Here is a 6,000-nt window from a genome sequence, read left to right as displayed (position 1 = left end):
GATCTCCGATTTGCAGTTTGTCAGTGTCAAAGTAGCCTGTCATTTCCATCATTTGTGTGGTATTAAAAAAAAGATTCTGCTAAAGTCTCCAGTCACTGTCACGCCTGCTCCCGCTCGCCCTCTTTGGCGCTCAAGGGCCCTAGGCTGCTTCACATTGTTGATTGCCCCCTCTATATCTGTCTGTTCCTCAGTTTTGATCCCCATGTCAACATTATTGTCGTAATGTTGTTTTGTTCCCCCCCATCCAGACTCTGTTCTTGTTTTGTTTGATGGCCGTTTTCCATGAATGTTTCACTCCCTGTACTTTGCTTCTCGTCTCCAGCGTCGGTTCTTACAGTCATATAAAATGCCACTTTTTATGAAACGTGTTTATTAAAAAAAATGCCCCTAGACCCAAGTAAAAAAAAAAATCTGTAAATGCCTCTACTCTCATGGTCTATGCCACTATGCAAATGTGATTATAGGCATGCACTGCTTTGTTATAAAGGTGATTTTCTTTTTTATCCTTTCCGGTACCTGAGCACCCCCTAGGTCACCCCCCTCTCGCACTCACTTTTTGTTCCGGCACCTCCAGATTTACAATTTATACACTGGATTTGGAACAAAAAGACTTAATGACTGGGCTGCGTTACTACCAGCCGGCTTGGGTAGCAACCCTAGATTTGTGTAGGGACTATATCTCATGTAAGGATGAAATAGTATGAATACATTTATAAAAATATATATTTATTAACAATATTATTTGAATATGATGATAACCCTTGTATAAAAGTGATAATATCCAAGAAGCCAGTGTTTGAAGAATATATTGGCACAGTTTTCCGGTCCTCGGCAAACAACACCTGTGCCAATATATCCTCCAAACACCAGCTTCTTGAGCATTGTTACATGAATAAGGTACGATTTCAGAGGGCCAGTCAACCCATTTACCTGTGACTGTATTCATGATACAGCACTGCCTCGCGTGTCTTATTGCTTTCATAAAACTGTTACCAACATAATAAAATAAGAATGAATTACACATTTTCATGAAAACATTATTTTGATAAGTCAATTCATACAATTTCATTCTTCCACCAGGAGATATAGTCCGGCAAAAAATCTGGCCATTAGTTATTTTGGTTATGTTGCTGCAGATGTGCCCCAGTCGCTAAGGCTTTTTGCATAGTTCTATTAAAAAGGACTCTATTAAAGGGATTCTAATTAGCATCAAAGTACACATCATGCAAGACTACAAATCACTATAAATTCCTGCATGTCATCTCTAGCTGACACCTTTGCTAACAGGTATTGTGTCAATTTAAAACTTACACAGGACAGTTCACAGAATAGTCAATTCAAAGAAATGTAGCCAACTTATTCATTACTAAGTTTAGCTAACATTAGATAGTCCAGAGATTTTTACCTTTAACTCGAGTCACGTCCAGGTCATCATGGTATTTGGAGTTCGTTATGATAGCCACATTAGCAGCTAATTAGCATTTCATCTTGGTTGTTTTTTGTTTAGGTAAGCATAAACGAAACACAGCCCTTACTTTCAGTGTTTCTAAAATCCCCTATAGGAAAGTGGAAAATCAATTGGAACCATTTCTTCGCTTAAACCGCTAAGTTTTATGGGTACTATGACTCGTACTGTGGTACTCTATACAGCATGGCTTGGAAAGCTGCTCGTCCAATCAGCAGATCCGGCTCCAGGAATAAATGGTGACCCAAAAGATTTTACAATATTTTTTTTTATTTTGGGGGGGGGGGACTCAGTCAGGTTCTTGACCTACTGTTGAAAGTTAGAATAGTGGAATATACAAGGTGTAAGTTTGAAATGTGTTTGTGCACCAGCAGTTTTTCACTTGTTTTGTCAGTCACTGACAGTCACTCAATAAGCCATGTCAGCTAACAACATTTTAGATTAGTAAATTAATTTAGCCAGTTGTAAATTTATTTATCTAAACTTGTAGTAATGATGGCCAAATACCAACTTGGCACACAGGAAATTTTCCTGCCAATCAGCACCCAGGATCCAAGCAACCAGTAATATAAAGGGAAATAATTCACCCTCTAAAATGCCCCTTCAAGCCAATCAGAAAGAAACAAGTATTAAACAATGGCATGGAATGAATATCAAATCATGTATTTTTAATGGCCTTCCCCTTCCTCACATCCTTTATTTTTTTTCTTTCTTTCCCTCCCTTTTTTTGACACCCTTGCACCTCTCTTGTCAGGTACACAGTCTGTACATGGTTCACACACACACACACACACACACACACACACACACACACACACACACACACACACACACACACACACACACACACACACACACACACACACACACACACACACACACACACACACACACACACACACACACACAGGAAGTTCCTGTGACCCTCAGTTTCTCTAATCAAACCAGTGAGCACCAGCTCGTGTGGAGTAGAGAGGTGAGCCAAGCCTCTGCATCCTAGAATTACATGACCTCCACATAACCTATAACCTCAACTGAGCCTGCGTATCACTGTAACACACCCTGCTGCTAGACGTCTCATGTCATACATGCCCTACACTGACACCTCACTGATCTAACAATCACCTTTAGACATGGGACAGCAGGGCCAAGCACTGGCAGGGTTTTACATCACGCATAATCTCCTGTTAAGTGACACTAGCCCCATTTACACCTGGTTCTAACATGCATCCTTTGTCCTGATCTTGTCCACATTCTGATTGTGTACACATCTTTTGACAATTAGGTGTAGACAATCAAAAGACACATTGTGATCTGATTGTGATCAGATCTTCCTGCCCAACTCCGGAGGTGTCAGGCAGGCATTGTCTGGATATCTTACATATGTAGATGGTTCTGGACAGTAAAACCATTTTAATCATCATTATTCCACCCTCTAAAATCATTAGGTGGCAACATTGACTTATGGCACCAATATATGTCAAAATAAATGTTATTGTGAAAGAATGTCTGTCAAATAACTTGCATACAGGGAGGGACCAGGAAATCTGATCACAATGCAGACACAGTGGGTGGATAAGATACATTTTAATACCATGTGTGGACGCATGTCTGAAAATGTGGGCGCAGTCACAATGTGTACAAGATCAGGACACATATAAGCACCAGGGATTCTGGGTTTATGAGTGGCATAGATCTCTCTGTGTCAGAAGTCCATGTTCCATAGTAGGCCAGTCCAGTGCAAAGAGCGTCTGGAAGAGAGAGAGAAAAAAAGGTATGAGAGAGAGAGAGAGAGGGGCATATAGAGAGCAGAGGTAGAGATAGAAAGAAATGGAGAGTGTGACGAAGAGGGAGAGAACAAGAACGAGAGCCCCAGAGAGGGAATGCAGTGCAACAGGGTGGAGTTAGCAGTGCTTCTACTCCTCTGTGGGGCTCTCCCGTGGGAACAGGCCTGGGATCAGCCTGGGGATTTCAGAGGCCATTCATCATAATGGAAACACTTAGAACACATGCAAGCAAAGCTCCAGTAATCCACTAGGCCAGGCCAGGCAGCGTTTCTCTGGCAGACCCCTAGTGTTCCACGACACTGAAACATCTGGCCGGAGAGGAGAACACCACGGCCATGGCAACAACATCGTTTAGATTTGGGAGTCCCCTGGGCGCTGGGCCAAGCCCACTCCACCCTACCCAGCATGCCACAGGACTTTCCCCCAATGTATAACCACTATAGGGTTAGGATTAGGGTTAGACCAATGATGTTTATAAACCCTGGATGTCTGATGTATTGGCCATCGAGTGGCTTTTTAGCCACCGGTGGGCCATATTGGAACTCCCAAGTAGGAGCAGTCCTCCAAAGGAATTAATGGAACTCTACAGTATTTCAATGACATGTATTTGAGTATTGTTGTTCAAATGGGGTCAGTAACATTATTTAAAAATATATATATATACACTTTCAGGAAGATGTTTTGTATTTTTAGCTCACATCATCTAATTTAAACGTAGGCATTAAGGTGTCTGTAATAGAGTAAACGTGGCAAAAACTTATGTAGACATTAATACATGTGTAACCTGCCTCTGATTGAGAACCATTTCAGGCCAAACATAGAACTAGACAAACTAGACATGTAACATAGAATGCCCACTTAGATCACACCCTGACCAACCAAAACATAGAAACATACAAAGCAAACTATGGTCAGGGTGTGACAACATGCATTGCTATAGCTTCCAAGGTACAGTATGGCAACAACAACTGCACAATCCATCCATCAGTGCTCAGACTGTCCGCAATAGGTTGAGAGAGAGAGGCTGGACTGAGGGCTTGTAGGCCAATAGTAAGACAGGTCCTCACCAGACATCACTGGCAACAACGTCGCCTATGGGCACAAACCCACCGTCGCTGGACCAGACAGGACTAGCAAAAAGTGCTCGTAACTGACAAATTGCGGGTTTGTCTCACCACGGGTGATGATCGGATTCGCGTTTATCGTCAAAGGAATGAGCGTTGCACTGAGGCCTGTACTCTGGAGCGGGATCGATTTGGAGGTGGAGGGTCCGTCATGGTCTGGGTCGGTGTGTCACAGCATCATCGGACTGAGCTTGTTGTCATTGCTGGCAATGTCAATGCTGTGCATTACAGGGAAGACATCCTCCTCCCTCATGTGGTACCCTTCCTGCAGGCTCATCCTGACATGACCCTCCAGCATGACAATGCCACCAGCCATACTGCTCGTTCTGTGCGTGATTTCCTGCAAGACAGGAATGCCAGTGTTCTGACATGGCCAGCGAAGATCCTGGATCTCAATATCATTGAGCATGTCTGGGACCTGTTTGATTGGAGGGTAATGGCTAGGGCCTATCCCCCTAGAAATGTCTGGGAACTTGCAGGTGCCTTGGTGGAGGAGTGGGGTAACATTTAGTGGGGTAACAAATATGTGGGGTAACAAATATTTACACATGTTAAGTTTGCAGAAAATAAACGCAGTTGACAGTGAGAGGATGTTTCTTTTCTTGCTGAGTTCATATTGCTCCCGAGTGTTGCAGTGGTCTAAGGCAATGCATCTCAGTGCAAGAGGCGTCACTGCTGTCCCTGGTTTTAATCCAGGCTGCATCACATCTGGCTGTGATTGGGAGTCCCATAGGGCGGCACACAATTGGCCCAGCGTCGTCCAGGTTTTGCCGGGGTAGGCCTTCATTGTAAATAATAATTAGTTCTTAAATGACTTGCATAGTTAAATAAAGTTTTTATGAAAAAAAATGATATATACATTACCGTTTAAAAGTTTGGGGTCACTTTGAAATGTCCTTGTTTTTGAAAAAAAAACAGCATTTTTTTTACCATTAAAATAACATCAAATGGATCAGAAATACAGTGTAGACATTGTGAATGTTGAAAATGATTATTGTAGCTGGAAACAGCTGATTCTTTATGGAATATCTACATAGGCGTACAGAGGCCCATTATCAGCAACCTGCCTAGAACGCCAGCATCCGAAGTCGCCTCCTCACTGTTGATGTTGAGACTGGTGTATTGCAGGTAGTATTTAATGAAGCTGCCAGTTGAGAACTTGTGAGGTGTCTGTTCCTCAAACTAGACAATCTAATGTACTTGTCCTCTTGCTCAACTGTGCACAGTGGCCTCCCATTCCTCTTTCTATTCTGGTTAGAGCCAGTTTGCGCTGTTCTGTGAAGGGAGTAGTACACAGCGTTGTACGAGATCTTCAGTTTCTTGGCAATTTCTCTCATGGAATAACCTTCATTTCTCAGAACAAGAATAGACTGATGAGTTTCAGAAGAAAGTTCTTTTTTCCGAGCATGTAATCGAACCCACAAATACTGATGCTCCAGATACTCAACTAGTCTGTAATCAGTACAACAGTTTTCATCTGTGCTAGCATAATTGCAAAGGGGTTTCCTAATGATAAATTAGCCTTTTAAAATTATAAACTTGGATTAGCTAACACAACGTGCCATTGGAACACAGGAGTGATTGTTGCTGATAATGGGCCTCTGTACGCCTAATCTGCCGTTTC

Source organism: Oncorhynchus gorbuscha, linkage group LG16 (assembly GCF_021184085.1).
Source record: "Oncorhynchus gorbuscha isolate QuinsamMale2020 ecotype Even-year linkage group LG16, OgorEven_v1.0, whole genome shotgun sequence".
Classification (NCBI taxonomy): domain Eukaryota; kingdom Metazoa; phylum Chordata; class Actinopteri; order Salmoniformes; family Salmonidae; genus Oncorhynchus; species Oncorhynchus gorbuscha.
The sequence above is the reverse complement of the archived record's forward strand: the minus strand, read 5'-3'. Positions refer to the sequence as shown.